The sequence below is a fragment of the Callorhinus ursinus genome, unplaced genomic scaffold, assembly GCF_003265705.2.
Source record: "Callorhinus ursinus isolate GAN/ISIS: 27379988/994484 unplaced genomic scaffold, GSC_fseal_2.0 scaffold4, whole genome shotgun sequence".
Taxonomy (NCBI): Eukaryota; Metazoa; Chordata; class Mammalia; order Carnivora; family Otariidae; genus Callorhinus; species Callorhinus ursinus.
In genome coordinates, this window is record NW_027397066.1 from 127,828,775 (window position 1) to 127,845,397 (window position 16,623).

Genomic DNA, 16,623 nt, shown 5'->3' on the forward strand with positions numbered 1-16,623 from the left:
GTTTTCCTATGTACCAGTTTCCCATGGGTACATGGTTAGGTCTCTGGGCTCCCTGTTCTCTCATTCTGGTCTGGTCAGTTTGCCTGTTCCTGAACCACTACCTCACAATTTTATTGTGATGGTTTTGAAATATGTCTTAGTCAATGTGTTTCTTTAAGTGAGAGATAAAGTAGGGTTAGTAGACTAGGAATTATATATAATCCCACAGACTCTCTTATCCTTTTGCTAAGCCATGATTCCCACACTGGTCGCCCATGGGAAGGTATCCTACATGTAAATGTCATCTGTAATGTATGCCAAAATGGGGAAAAAAACTAAAACGTCTGAGAGACCATCTGTTTGCCCTCCACAATTCTTTGGGACTAAAATTGCAAGTCTTTCAAAATAAGAAAGGGAATCACTAATTTTTACTCTTAAACTTGAAAACCTATAAGATGATTCTTCTATAGGAATTAAAGATCTTCAGGAATGATATTCCTCCAAGATTTACGAGGAGCGTAATATGTATGAGGTCATCAAGGGGCAAAGTGGTTAGTAGTTTGCTCCATTCCAACAGCCAATCTGTAATGGGCCTGAAACTGGAACCTCAGATCTCCTGGGACTTCCTTGTCAACTTTACAGATAGATACCTACTGTCCCCTGTGGGCTAGGCATTGTCACATGGAATGGAAAAAGGAGTGAACAAACACAGTTTCTGCCCACATATTAGTCAGTCGGTGACTTGCCTGGAGCCTGCGTCTGCATCCTCACTCACGGAAGGATAGGCCTATTACGAAGTCAGACAATTTTCAGTCTGTCCTATCAGCCAGAAGCCAAGTCAAATACATTTTACACACACCAGCTGATAATCAGCTCAAAATTCTAAATAGATCCTGCCAGGGTGCACTTACTGGCCAAATATAGACCTAGTCTATAACTCAGATAAGACAAAATGGCATGCCAAGAATGTCCTTCGGAAACAGGAATTAGATAGAAACTACAAAAGAATTTCTGGACACGCACAGTTGAGGAATTTCCAGATGAAAGAAAGGGTGACTATTCAAGCTCAGGGAAAAAGGGAGGAAATGAAGGAGAAGGAAAGGTTAGATAACGATATAACATATTATTTAAGAGTTTAAAGCCTCGAGCCAGACTGCTTGGATTTAAATCACCCCTTTTCCACTTAAATAGCTATGAAGCCTTAGGCAGTATCTTTAATCTCTCCGTGCTTTGGTTTCCTCATCTGCAAAATGAAAATAGAAATGAAACCTACCTCATAGGATTCTTGAGATGACTCAGTGAATTCATACATGGAAAAGCAATCGCAACAGTGTCTGTTACATAGTAAGTAGTCAATGACTGTTATTATTATTATTATAACAGTATCATCTCATGGATAGAACATAAAATTGTAACTGTATGTCTCAAGAAGGTAAGAGTACGGATTTTCCCTCTTCTTTCTCATCTGCATTCTTCTAATTTTTCCAACCATGAAAATACATCGATTTCCTAATAAGGAGCAACAAGTTATTTTTAATTTTTGAAAAAAGATCTGTGAGATGAGTAAGGGTAGGGGAGAATGCCACATCCATACAGCCAAGAGCTCCCTACAAGCAAACAGTCTAGGAATGAAGCAACATTTATGAGTTATATCCCCAAATAAATAGGGAATTAGGGGGCTGATGAAGGAAGAAAAGGAAAATGGAGAAGAGTGAATTTCTCCTAATTTTTTTATTTTGTGCTCAAGGTTAAGTTTCAGTACAGCAGCGAAATGGACAAAGAAATGAAGTGCTGTGAGAGGTCATAGGGACAAACATCAACTGGCTCTGGAGTTTTGAAAGGCATTGGATAATTTCATGACCATTAATAACATCTGCAGTCCTGCCAGGCAGGCTCATGGCAGGGGTAATTAGAGCTGGTGCTTTAAGACAGATGACTGTTGGTCAGAGCCAGGGAACAAGTCCAGCCCTGGGGCCACACTGCCCATGGTTACACAGGGCCAGCAGGGGGCAGGGCCTGGCCAGGAAGGACCCTACCTGATCATAGCAAAGGCTTGACCTGGACTGGCCTCTGTGGGTAGATGCTTAGCTCACAAAGGAAATAGTGGGTGTGGATGCAGCTCAGGGCTTGGGTCTGGATATAAAACTGGCCCACACTGATGTCCTGTGATGAAATATTTTCAAGCTCACATACCCAGAACTTAGCTTTACAAAAATACATTCAGTTCAAAGAAATTGTGAAATCAACTAGTAGTTACCCAGCAATAATTATGCACTGGCAGAGTGGTTTTCCAGTCATTCAAATTAAGAAGTGACCATTTCGAGACCTGTTCTTTCTTCATGGACAGAACAAACGGTTTAATATGGATGTTTTGGTCTTTCTTCTCTAAACAGCTTAAGTTGTTCAGTTCTTTAATCAAGATGATATATATCTTTTCTAAAAGTTTTGTTATAAAACGCAAATATGTGTTTTCCAAGTGTAGTTCTCCATCTAGACTAGTCCTGAAATACTTCCTTCTATTCACAGGATGGTTCACAATAGAGAACATAAAGGAGAACACTTGCCATGCTACTTGGGAATTTGTCTCAATAATTTCTCCTGAGCAAAAACCATAGTAAATGACTGTATCAATAGACTTCTGCATGAGTTTCCTCTCTTGGTGATATTAGACCTCATGCGGTGCTACACAATTCTAAAAGAAAATCCTAACCAACTTCCACTTAAACATTTCAGATGAAGAAAAGTGTTTATCTCAAATTTCTCTTGCAATGCCTCTAAAATGACAGAAAAGGAATTGAAAATGTTTAAAATCACACACAAAAAAAGACAAAAAACCCAGGAAAGGAGATGGCAGGACACCGGTGAGGTCAATGAAGCCTTACAAGAGAGAAAGCGTAGGGATGGGGTTGGGGACTTCCTTTCCCAAAAGTGTGACAGACTAGACTTTCTGACAAACTGTATTGCCAGAATGCACTGAGATCTTACCTAAAGCACGTGCAACAAATGTAAGGAAAGGACATGGAAAATATGAGGGAGTTAAAAAAAATGGAAGACCAACTGAGAAGACACGATAGAGTACTGTAAAGAGGCTAGAGAGAACAGAGGAAATGCAAATGTCACTAAACTAGCGAAAAGCATGAAGCTACTGGTCTAGGAAACAATTCATCTTAGAAGAAATTCACTGGTATTGATAATCTCCTCCTTTTTCAGCTGGGTGGTAAATGTATGGGTGGTCGTTACATTATTGTGCTTTTCATATACTTATATATTAAATATAGTTTTCAAAATATACTCAAAATGACGTAATTTAATAAATTAAAGTATTTGGATAAACACGAACCACTTTGGCTTCAGCTTTCTGAACTTTGTGAAGTTCCTGCAGAAGAATGAGGAAGGGTTGGGAAGCCAACAGGAAGCAAGTCTCTGTGAAGCAGGCCCCTAGACAGTCTCAATGGCCGGAATTACCACATATATGTGAAGGGAGAGGTGAGGGGGGAGGATGAAAATGAGATTTTAATAATCAAGCCCAGATTCCTTCCCCCAACAGACTCAGCCAGAAGGCTGTCCTTCCTTTACCTCAGGAGACTACAGAGTCAAAAGGGAGAAGTTGAGTCTAAAAGGTCTGGCTGTAGGGACACTGGATTTAGCTAGGAAATGTACCGAAAGCCCACTGTTTTAAGGGAGTTCTCCCCCGCTCCATAACTCCTCACCTTGTTGAGCTCTCATAATTCCAGTTTCTATAATTATAACCACTTCTACTCTAACTCTAAGACAAGAGGTTAGAGGATAAGTGTCTGAAGAAATGGGCTGACTCAAAAGAAAACATCTATAGACATAGATGTTTATATATATATAGAATATTTCTATATAGAGAGAAATAGAAAAATATATTTCTCTCTATATAGAAATAGAAAACATCTATTTGGGGGGGTGGGAGGTCCACAGTGAAATGAGTAAGTTCCCACCTAACCATCTGTAGTAGTCTGCTCAGGCTGCCATAACGAAATAGCACGGACTGGGTGGCTTAAATAACAGACATTTATTTTCTCCCAGTCCTGGATCCTGGAAGTCCAGGATCAAGGTGCCAGCAGGTTTTGTTTTTGGTGAGACCTCTCTCCTCAGCTTGCAGAAGCTGTCTTCTCACTCTGTCCTCACACAGCCTTTCCTCTGTGCACATGCAGAGAGAGCTCTCTGAGGTCTCTTCCTCTTCTTATAAGGACACAAGTCCTATCAAAGTAAGGTTTATCCTTATGACCTCATTTAACATTAACTACCTGCTAAAGGCTCTATCTCCAAATACGGTTACTTTGGGGGCTAGGCTTCCACATACGAATTTGGGGTGTTCACAATTCAGTTCCTAACACCATCCTAATGTAAAGGAAGACTACCTACCCATAAGCCTTGCCCCCTCCCACCCAGAGCATCTCATCATCTCTTTTGTGCCTCAGTCTTAAAAGTAAACAAGTAGTCATGTATTAACAGACAGTTGAGGAAAGCTTCCAATATGAAAGTCATACACCAAAACAAACAAAAACAAGTAAGTTGAAGGGACTGAAACAAGACAGGACCAGAGCAAACTATAACAACAAACTATAATTAATATTAAAATAATATGAAAGACAATATTGTAACTATGAAGGACAAAATGTAATGAAAAGGAACTATAGAACAAGAAAGAGTTCTTTAAAATTAAAAATGTCATAGGAGGCATTTAAGAATTCAATAGACTTTCTACTGATGATAAACTTAAGGAGCTCTTCCAGGAAGTAGAACAAAAGAGATGAAAAGTTGCAGAGAAAAAATAAGAAAATGTAAGTATCAGTCAAGAGGTCCAACATGGAAATAGCAGGAGTTCTGAAAAGAGAAGAGAAAAACACAAAAGGAAGAAATTATTAAAGAAATAACCAAAAAAAAAAAATCCCAAATTGAAGGGTACCAGTATCCAGCTTGAAAGAGCCCCAATATAAAGAGCCATCCCAAAGGAAGTAATGAGTGAAATTTCAATAAAATAAGGATAAAAAGAAGATCCTAAAAGCTTTGGTGCAAGGAGTAGGAGGAAGAGGTCACATATAAAGAATCAGGAATGAGAATGTTATCAGACTTTTCAACGGCCACAATGAAACTTTATAGATAGTGGAGCAATGCCTTCAAAAAACTGGGAAGAAATTCCCTACCTAGAGCTTTATATCCAGTCAAATTATCAATCAAATGTGAGCACAGAATAAGTTTATTTCAAACATGCAAATTATTCTGCATGCACTCTTTGTTAGAAGCTATAAGACATTGTGTTCCAGTAAAACAAGGAAGTAAAGCAATATGTGAGCTAAGAAAAAGTGGAATTTAACATAGGAGAGAGATAAAAGGAATTTCTAAAGTGATGGAAAAAAATCAAGGAACAAAAATAGAGGCATGTTGGGATGCCTGGGTGGCTCAATTGGTTAACAGTCTGCCTTCTGCTTAGGTCATGATCCCAGGGTCCTGGGATCGAGCCCCACATCGGGCTCCCTGCTCAGCAGGAAGCCTGCTTCTCCCTCTGCCTGCCGTTCCCCCTGCTTGTGCTCTCTCTCTCTGATAAATAAATAAATAAAATCTTAAAAAAAATAGAGGCATGTTATTTAGAAATTTGGGGATGAATGACAGAAAAAAAAAAAAAAAACAGCCAAAAGACTTGAAAGTGATTGCCTCAGGAGAATAGAACCTGAGTTTGGGTAGGGGTGGGGCATGATGGCTCTTTTTCAATATGTCTTCTAGTACTATTTGATTTTGAAATATCTGTATGTATATATTACTTTGAAAATACTTTAGTGAAAAAAAGATCTAACTCAAATTTAATCTAGAACGTCCAAGAACCTAATCCCATTTTTATTTTTAAAGCATCAGCTAAAGCTTGTTTTTATACATTCAGTTTTTCCACTTAAGTAATGAAGCACATTAGAGAAAAATTGGAAACAATAAAGAAATGGGAAAAAAGAAATCATATTACCCATAATCCCACAAGTTCACACAATCATTCTAATCATCCCCTTCACAGCCTTTTCCTGTGTAAATTTTACAGTTGCAGTCAAAGCATCCATACAGTTATTTCCTGCTTTTTTCCCCCACAACGTTATACCATGATCAATTTCTAGCTTGCTGCATAGCATTATAACCATCTTTCTTGATGATTTGACAAGACTTTTCGATCTGAGTGTCCCACTCCACAGCATAGAGTGCCCCTCTCACTCCCTCCCTTGCATTGTTCTTTATCATGTTCTTCAAACTCTCCACGCCCCTGCTTTGTAAGGGCCTCAGCTCTGGGATGCTATCCCTCAAGAGGGCTTCCTTCCCATTACCCCTGGAGAATCCGCTTAAACGAACTCCTGCAAAACCTTCCTGTACCCCAAGCTAAAGTCGACCCTTTTTTTCACATTCTGTTCTCATCATGGCAGTTGTCATTCCTTCATTCTTTTTTGTTTCTTAGTGCATATGTATGTATGTATGGCCCGTCCACTCAATAGATTGTAAGCTCCAAAAATGCAGGAATTATAACTATCCTCTTTCCCACTCCACGTCCAGCACAGTAAACACAGCATGGCACAGAGAAAGCCCTCAGTACATATTCTGGGGTGAATAAATGAATGAACACGTGACTGACTGATGAGTGGATGAAATGCTAACTACCTCAGGCCACAGAGAGAAATCTGAGGCTGAACGGGGCTAATAGAGGGTTTGTTAAATGACGAGTCAGGAGATCTGCTTCCTACTGACTGCCACTAACCAGGCACATGACTTAGGATAAGGCACACTTAACCTCTCTGCACCTGGTTTTCTCACCTGTGAAATGAGAGGGTTGGGGTAGGTGGCCTCCCTCATCTGTTTCAACCGTAAGTACTAAGGTCTGCACCTTTGCAAATCCTCACTTTGCTAAAGACTTCTGTTGTGAGTTTTGGAGAATAGCTTTTTGGTTCCGTTTCCCAGGATGATGAATGAGTGGAAATTTTAGTCAAACAACGGTATCTTTTTTTTTTCTCTCTATGACAATAAGCAATTAGTTTTAACAGGTCTTGTCTCTGTCTTTTCTCTTGTGAGAGAGGGAAATAGACTTATTGACCAGGTAAATGAAGCAGCCTGAAATTGGAGAATGGCCTGACATATGGAAACTTTCTCGATAGGCAATGATCCTTTAGAGAAATAGTATAGAATAGTGGCCATCTTAGTCCATTTGAGCTGCCCTAACAAAATGCCACAGACCAGGTGGCTTATAAATAACAGAAATATATTTCTTACAGTCTGGAAGCTGGAAGTCCAATGTTAAGGCACCGGCAGATTTGGTGGCTGGTGAACCCAATTCCTGGTTCATAGATTCATAGATGGCTGTCTTTTTGCAGTGTCCTCACATGGCAGGAGGGAGTGAGGGAACCCTCTAGGGCCTTTTTATAAGGGTACTACTCCCAATCAAGAGGACTCCACCCTCATGATCTAATTACCTCCCAAATGCCCCTACCTCCTAGTACCATCATACGAGGGGTTAGGTTTCAACAAAATGAATTTTAAGGAGGACACAAACTTTCATACCATAGCAGTGGTTGAGCACGTGGTCTGATGGCAGACAAACCTGGCTTCAAGTAGCGTCCATGCACAAACTTGAGCAGGTTACTTAGACAGAGAGGGTAGTATGCTGGAGCTAAAAGCTACAGCTAGACTGTAGGGGGTTGAGTCCCAGCTCCTGCCACTTACCAGCTGCAAAACCACTCATGTCTTCGGATCCCATCTGAAAATAGAGATAAGAACATCCTACCTCATAAGGTGGTTGGGAGGGTCAACAAATTCCAAATTCATAAGACCCCTTGAACAGCATGCCCTGAGAACACACAGTCACTGCTGTTTGGGTCAGCAGCTGCTGTTGTGTTGCTGTTATTCAGTCTCTCCAAATCTAATTCTTCATGCACTGATTTAATGAATATTTACCAAGTGCTTCTGAAGAGGCCTCATGTCACTTCATTAAGTTCAGATGAAGTTTCTGAGCCTCAATTATAACGCCATTAGCCTATAGGACTGGGATTACATGTGCTAATCTCTCTTACAGTAGTTCTCAAACATGGCCCCTGGCATGATATCTCGGGAGAACCGCCTCCTGAAGGTGCTGATCATCCACGGGAACACACTTTAGCACTAGTCTGCATCACCCCCCTCCTCCACTGTCCTGTCAGGGGTCAGACCCCCATAAGTTCAATCAACTCTCCTAATTCCCAGTCTAGGCCAGAACAAGCAGGGGAGACAAATGGGAAGAGGAAGGGAAGAGCAAGTCAAAGATGGGAAATACATTTAGACAGCCCGGGAAAGAAAGAGATGGATGACAAGTTACCAGAAGTTGTCTCATCCTGATATAAAGGGCAATGGACACAGAGGTCTTTGGGATCTCATGTCCATTTCAACCTTCACTTTCTCGGTCATTTCCCTCATTTCCATTCCTAATCATGTGAGAATACTTCCGGAGTAGGGATTTGAATCAACGATAGTGAATGAAATATAAAAATAATCAGAAGTAAATAATGGCAAATTTCTAAGGAGTGTATAAAAGTTGCTCAGATTATATTTATTCATTTGCACATAGAAGGATTAAAAGTTTAAATTCATAATTAAATGATAGTAGATTTGAGATTATAGCTATTGGATAGTCCTTGGATAAATAATTGAAATGTATCATTGTAGAGTATTTCTATTTCTCTTATTCCATACTTAGGATTAATATCAGTGATTATTTTTTTTAAAGATTTTATTTATTTATTTGAGAGAGAGAGAATGAGCGAGAGAGAGCACGAGAGGGAAGAGGGTCAGAGGGAGAAGCAGACTCCCTGCTGAGCAGGGAGCCCAATGCGGGACTCGATCCCGGGACTCCAGGATCATGACCTGAGCCGAAGGCAGTCGCTTAACCAACTGAGCCACCCAGGCGCCCAATATCAATGATTATGTTGCATCCAACTGCCTTAAAAAGGCTTCAAACTTCAAAGAAAACTCATAACTTTCTCCTACAAAGTTGATCTTCTTCCACGTCCCCTCTCTCCATCTAAATAAGCCGTAAAATCTATAGATTACTCTTCACACTCCTAATTCCTCCATCATATCCAAAAGATCAGCAAATCCAATCAATCTGAGCCCACAAATATCTCTCAAATTGGTTTCTTTCTTAGTCCAAAATAGTTATGTTTAGAGTGGTAAAAGAGATAGATTTTTTTTTAAAAGTCTGTAAAGGGGCACATGGGTGGCTCAGTCGGTTAAGTTCTGCCTTCGACTCAGGTCATGGTCCCAGGGTCCTGGGATGTACCCCGCATCAGGCTCCCTGCTCAATGGGGAGCCTGCTTCTCCCTCTCCCTCTGCCTCTCCCCCTGTTCGTTTCTGGTCCATAAGTTTTAGAGCTATGCCCAGCAGAAGATCAGAACTCAGTAAACATTTATTGAATCTCAAGATGACTGAAACCTTGCTCGGTTTTAGAATGCGTCAGACCTCACACATGTACAAGTGCCCCCCCCCCAACCGCTACACACACACACACACACACACTCACACTCCTTCCCTATGGCCTGTTTTTTTGGAAAAGGGAAAAATCCAAAGGTGAATAATGGAAATGTGACCATACATAGTTACGTCAAGACATTCTAGGTAAGAGTGAAAACTTACACAGAGGCCTCCCAACTGCCCATGCTTCTAGACTCATCTTTGGGTGGGTGTAGGAGGCAGGGGTGACCAGAGCCCTGAGGATCAAGCACCATGTGTCTGGTTGTAATTCCCAGCTGTGACCCTGACTGGGTGAGGGAAGATGGGCCGCACCCCGCCCCACCCCCACAGCCAGAGCCGAGGGGAGGAGCAGACCCTGCCCTCCGGCAGCAGGGATTGTGCCCCTCAATTGGGGGCTAGGTTGGGGCAATCCTGGCTCTCCACCTGTGCCCTCTGTCGCTCCTGGAAGAGTGGTCTTGCCCTGGGTCCAAATCCCAAACTTCCAGTAGCCCTTCCAGCTCCTTCCACTAGGCCGAGGAAAAAACGTTCAGGGAGGACCAAAGGAGGGGAAAGGTAGCAGGTGGGGCCGAACCAGGGAGGGTCCTCCCAGGTCCAGCTGGGAGGGCGCTGGGGCCAGAGAGGCCAATGACTGGGAGGCAGCGCTGGACTTCACCAGGGCTTTGGCGAGACAGAGTTTGAGAAAGCCAAATCCCTTTTCAGCTGGGTGAGGGGCTAGGAATGGGGATTCCAGAAACAGTGTCCATTGTGGATTCCTGAAGCCTGGCTGGGGCCCCCACCACTGAAAGGGTTTTCAGTAGTTAACAGGGACAAGAACTTGGTGCACGCTTTTTGTGCAATCCCTGGGCCACCATATCTGATTGCCTGACCTTCCAGAGGCCAGCAAGGTGAATTGTTGGCCTTCTCCAGGCCTGCGCAACAGGCTGCAGTTTTCAGGGGAAGAATCTTCAGAGCGCTGGCTTTCCCACCCCTTTTGGTATTTCCTACCTTACAGGCTGCCAGAGACCATTACAATGGTGGAAACTCGCTGGCTCTGTGTAAGCTTTTCATTCTAGTAAACAAATGCTGAGCTTCCCTATTTCCCTTCCTAGCCTGTGGAATTCAGCCCTCGCCCTGCTGCAGGCTGAAACCATAAACTTCAGCGACAATGCTCCCTGTTGGGGCATTCTTTCTCACTCTGTTTCTCTTTCCAGCTGTCTCTCCCTCCCCTTCCCTTCTCTCCACCCTACCTTCTTGCCCAAACCCATTTTATTCATTTGAAATTACCAGTACAGCATTTCCCACACCGACACTGGCAACCTGAGTTATAGATTGTGAGTTTCCAGTCCACTGCCCAAATGACTCATAGTACTTATTTTATGTGCCTCTTCGAGGCAGAACAGGTAGCAAAGAGTCCTGAGTAAAATGCAAGTTTGCCACAGTGAGCTCATACTTCTGCATAATTGAGTGGATGTAGATCTTCCCCAATTGTGGCTGTTGGCCCTTGGTTTAGACCGAAACCACCAAAGAATTATGTGAGTAGGTATAATATTTGTCTCCAACAGCTTAGCTCTTTCTGTCGGTACCATTACTGTCCCTGTAGATCCTTGCATGGGTGTGGGCAAGCCGCTTCCCACCACCCCTCCCCCCCCCCCCAGCCTGCATTTTCTCATCTAAAAAAAAAAAAAAAAAGGAGTTGAATTATTATTATTTTTATTATTTATTTTTTATTATTATATTTATTATTATTTAATTATTATATTTATTATTATTTATTATTATCCTATTATTAAAAATAGGAGCTAAATTATTTCTGAGATCTAAGTTTAAAATTCTATGAATCTGAGATTCCAGTTGACCAGTATTAATTTAAATCCACTAATGATAATGAACCCCTAGACATCCCCACAAAGATGAGAGACATTGGTGACTTCAAGTACTTCTATGGAAAAGGGAAACATTTATTAGAATATAATTTATATACAGAAAGTGCATGTAAGTGTACAGCCTGATGATTTCTCACAAACTGAATGTACCTGTGTAACCAGCTTCCTGATCGACAGACAGAACCTGACCAGCTCCAGCAAAAACATCTCATACTCCCTTTCCAGTTTGAGCTTCTTCCTCAGCGCTTCACAAATAACAGATTTTGACTCTCCACCTAATCTGCCTCCAAATGTGTTACTTAGGCAAACTCATAAATAGTTCGCACCTGCATTGTAATAAATAATAGGATCAAACCCCGTGATTTCAGGGAACTAGAAGGGATCCTTTATTACTCAGACAAAGAGGTTGTCAAACACACAAGCAATACACAAGAGGACAAATAAAAGGAGTAATGTCTCCATCGATTGATGGAGGGTTCCTGCCTAGATGTGGAAATCAGTCCATTACTGAAAGGAAAATTAGAGCAATCAGCACATTTCTGCTACACACACACACACACACACACACACACACACAGTTCATTTTGGTTCCCAAATCTAACTCCTTTCTCTAAAGAAAAACAAATGTTTAGGGTTTCACAGAGTTACAGAAATTCACACAAACATTATAGACACAATATAACCTCTACAGAAATATATCTGTAATACCCATGTCAGCTGGAGGAGTCATTGACAGATCTGCCTTGTTTTTGTTGGCCATGAAAGTGAATTGTGGAGCCCGATTCCATACCCAGGGATGGCTCATCCCACTTTCCTTGGGATGTGCGGGTTTCTCTCCTTGGGTGGAAGGGAGGATAGAATTTTAGATCTGGAAGGGACTTTGGAGAATGTGCAACAACAACCCTCCATTTTACAGGTGAGAAAACCAGGCCCAGAATGAGAAGATGGGTTGGCCGGGTCCCACAGCCAGATGCCGCAGAGCCAGGCTCCTCCCAAACTCGTTTCTCTACAACGCCTTGCTGCCCCTCAGCCTGTGCCCTGCTCTGGCGGCTCCTGGTTGTGGAGTTTTCTATACCCCCTTTCACAGCACCAAAAGTAGGGGAGACAGAAGGAGCTAGGTCTGTGCCCACAGTGATTCTTCCCCTAGCCCTTGGCAAGGTGGTCTGTCAGCCAAGATCATTTCTTGCCCTTCTGTCCTTGTTGGGAAAGGTGCAGATTGGTGAGGTAGCCCTGTCCCCAGTTCAAGCTACACCACTGTCATCCATCCATGCAGGCTCCCTCGAATCAGGGGAAGGTCTCCACCATTCTGGCCTCCAAGGGCATCACCTTCCTTTCTGTAGGTGCCCAACCTAATGAACTTGATGCATACACATCCTTGAATGACCGTGTCCTTGTAAGATGTGTGGTTTGGCTTTGTGGGTGTACGAGGTTTCTAAACTACATCAATAGTGCTGTGCTACGGATTTCTTCTGGCTTCCTCGGTTGTTACTCACCCCTGGATTTTTGAGCCTTATCTGTGGAGCTGTAGATAAACTCAATTCATTGCTTCTGACTGCTGCAATGTATCCATAGCTGCGTGGACTGCTTTTTGCTTTTGAACCCTGCTAGCAAGCCATGAATTAGGGGGCAGTCCTTCCAGCTCTCCTCTTGATGATCACCTCTTGCTCCCTGGTCACTCAGATACCTTAACCCTGTCTTTTCCGGTCCTTAGACCATGCTTCAACTCTGGGCACTTCCTTACCTTTCCTATGGATCCAAGGCCACCATCAAGGGTCCTCTTCGTCAGGGGCCTGTGAGGAGAAACAAATCTGATTAATTGTGTCTCAAATATGGACGCTGCCTCTCTTTAGTTTTTATGGAGATACCGAGTCTATTCAGACATTCCCACTGCAACCACCTTTGTCTGGGCCTCCCTCTTCTTCCGGCAAGTATTGACTAATCTCACTACCTGCATTCTCTCCTCATTGAAGATTTGTTTAATATACCACAAGACCAGTGTTTTCTAAATTTCTACTTTCCACAAGTTTCTCCTCTGGCAAGTCACTGTTGCCCATGAGAGAGAGAGCAATTCCTCTGATTGGCCTCTGTCTGTGTCGTTGTTAAGAGAATGAGCCAAAGTCAGACTCCCTGGATGCAGATCTTGGCTCTACCATTTACTGGCTATGTGACCTCTGGCAAACAAGTTAACCTTTTTATGTCTTAATGAGAATTAAAATGAGTTAAAATATGTCAAGCATTTAGATCAGCATCTGGCATATAGTAAGCGCTCAATAAATGTTAGCTTTCTGTATTATTACCATTCACCCTACTGCATCCCAACACAAACTCTCTGCTTTATCCCCAAATGCAGGTGATTTTCTATGCATATTCCCAAACTTTTTACTTAACCAGGTTAACCAACCAAAGCTTCTGCATTCCTCAGGATCAAATGCTGCCTCCTCTGTCAGCCCTTTCCCATTTCCAGCAGCCCTCAGTTTCCCTAAACAATCAGGACACACTTTGCCCAGATCATTATTTTTTGGTTCTTGCCTGTATCTTGCCTCAGTTTATTATGTAACCCAAATAAAACCCAGAACGCCACATGGTCCATTCTCAACTCAGGGTCATGTTCAGAAAAACAAAATTCAACAATTTAAATTAATTACTACTATTCTAAGTCTTTCCTCTATCTCTCTAGCAAATGTTAAAGAAAGAGTGAATTATAGAGGCACAACAAACATAACTGAAAATGAAATAGAACAGAACAAAGTCTATCTAGTCTAGCCTCTATCTACTTCCAGATGGAAGGCAAAAGTTCTCCATTGGCTCTTTCTTCCCGTATTCCCTTGAATTTGCTTTTCTCCAAACCAGAAATGACCAACAACATTTTCCTTCTGCTCAACTACCGAGCTAGGTCTCCTTAGATGAGTGGGAGAGGGGCAGCTTTAATTCTCCTGGTCCTTCCTCTCTGTGAATGGACAGGCACAGAGATCCCTGGGAAATCTAATTCTATCAAATTATTTCTCTGTGGAAATCTTATGAATGTAATGTTCTGTTTTATGATAGTTATTTAACTCTGTAGCAGTCTTGTGGTTTGAGTAAGATTAACTGCAGCTCCAGCCCCCTAGGTGGGCCTTATTTGGCAAAACCACTCAGTAAAATCTCATCCATGAGGCCACAGTTAAGCGATGGGCCTGAGCAACTTACTTCATGACCTTCTCTGTCCATAGTAATTGGTTAGTCCAATCCAAGTGAACTCCAGAACTTGGTTTCCTGTTGGGGAGACAGGAGCCTTTCTTGCCCCAATTGGTATGTTATGCAGACATGAGACCTGAGGCTACTGCAGCCTTTTTGTTGCTATGAGGGAGGCCAGTCTGTGGAGGAAGCCTGTGCATGGGGGAAAGCAGAATGTGGAGAATCGTGAAGACACAAGAATCAAAACCTTGACAGAACTGTCCTTAAAACCTGCTGCATCTTGGGATTTACTGAGTTACCTTAGCCAATAAGTACTTTTTGTTGTTTGAAACAGTTTGAACTTGGTCGTTATTAAATTGCAACCAAAGGCATTCTAATCTATATAGACCATCACAGTAATTAACGTCTCCTGCCCCAATTTCTTTTTTTGCAAAATAGAATTTTTTTAAAACAACCTTGCCTCACAGGATTTTTTTAAAAATACCTGCACCTCACAGGTTTACGTGAAATACCACATGTCAAGTGTCCAGCATGATGTCCTACATGTAATAAATAAGCACTTAGTAAATGGTTTTCTTCTCCATGCCCTTTCCCCTTTAAACGATTGGCAATTTGTAGGGAGAGAAGAGTGCTGCATATACATTGCAATACACAGAGAAGAAAGAAGGAACAGAAAGGGGAAGAGCTTTGTTGTATGCCAGACTCAGTGGTAGGAGTTTGGCCTCTACAAGTCTCCTGACGAGGAGCTGTCACTCTCTACCTCCACCTGCGGTGAGCCCTGGCTCCCATACCTTGGTCTGACTCCCCCTAGTAGGTTGTTGTGTCAGTGGGCGATTGTCCCCACTAGTGCAGGTGTGGCTGGAATAGAAAACAGAAGAGTCACAGCTCCCATATAGACCCGGCATGGGATCCTCTTGCAAGAAGAGAGAATCCCTCCCTCGCACTCACTTTTTTACTTGGGGAAATGGGGAGAGGATTCTTAGGTAAAGAATGTAAAGACAGTTTTTTCTTTAAAGAAAAACTTTTTGTTTTGGAAGATTTCAAACATATGCAAAATAGATATTTCCACTTACTTATGTTCTACATTTTTTTTAAAGATTTTATTTATTTATTTGACAGAGACACAGCGAGAGAGGGAACACAAGCAGGGGGAGTGGGAGAGGGAGAAGCAGGCTTCCCGCGGAGCAAGGAGCCCGATTAGGGGCTTGATGCCGGGGCTCAATCCCAGGACCTGAGCTGAAGGCAGACGCCTAACGACTGAGTCACCCAGGCACTCCTGTTCTACATTCTTTTTAAAGCAAATCCAAAACGTGATTATCATTTTCATGGGGAAGTATTTCAATACATCTCTAAAAGACAAAAACTTTTTTTAAGCATAACTATATTGCCATTTTCACACCAAAAAACTAACAATAGAAGGACAAATTTTCTGTATTTCCATGTCCAGACCTGGTCCCTCTGCGCTGTCAATATATTTTACCCATCACCTAACAAACAGATGGTAAATTAAAGACTGATGAAGAATTTCATTAGATGAAAATTAAAGGGTTCATCCACAAAAAATATTATCTTGGTGAATTTACTACTCCTGGAATAAAGCCTTGAAGAAAATCTCATTACCAAGTCTCAAAACATGGAAAAGGAATGTGTTAAAAATTAATCTGGGAAGAAGTTGCTGCGGCTAACGTCGAAAAGGTTGCTACCTGTGTTCTCCTTTAGGATTTGGATGGACTCCTGTCTCACGTTTAGGTCTTTCAACCATTTGGAGTCTATTTTTGTGTGAGGTGTAAGGAAATGGTCCAGTTTCATTCTTCTGCATGTGGCTGTCCAATTTTCCCAACACCATTTGTTGAAGAGACTGTCTTTTTGCCATTGGACATTCTTTCCTGCTTTGTCAAAAATAAGTTGACCATAGAGTTGAGGGTCCATTTCTGGGCTCTCGATTCTGTTCCATTGATCTATGCGTCTGTTTTTGTGGAATATTATGCAGCCATCAAAAGGAATGAGATCTTGCCATTTGCAACGACGTGGATGGAACTGGAGGGTGTTATGCTGAGTGAAATAAGTCAATCAGAGAAAGACATGTATCACATGACCTCACTGATATGAGGAA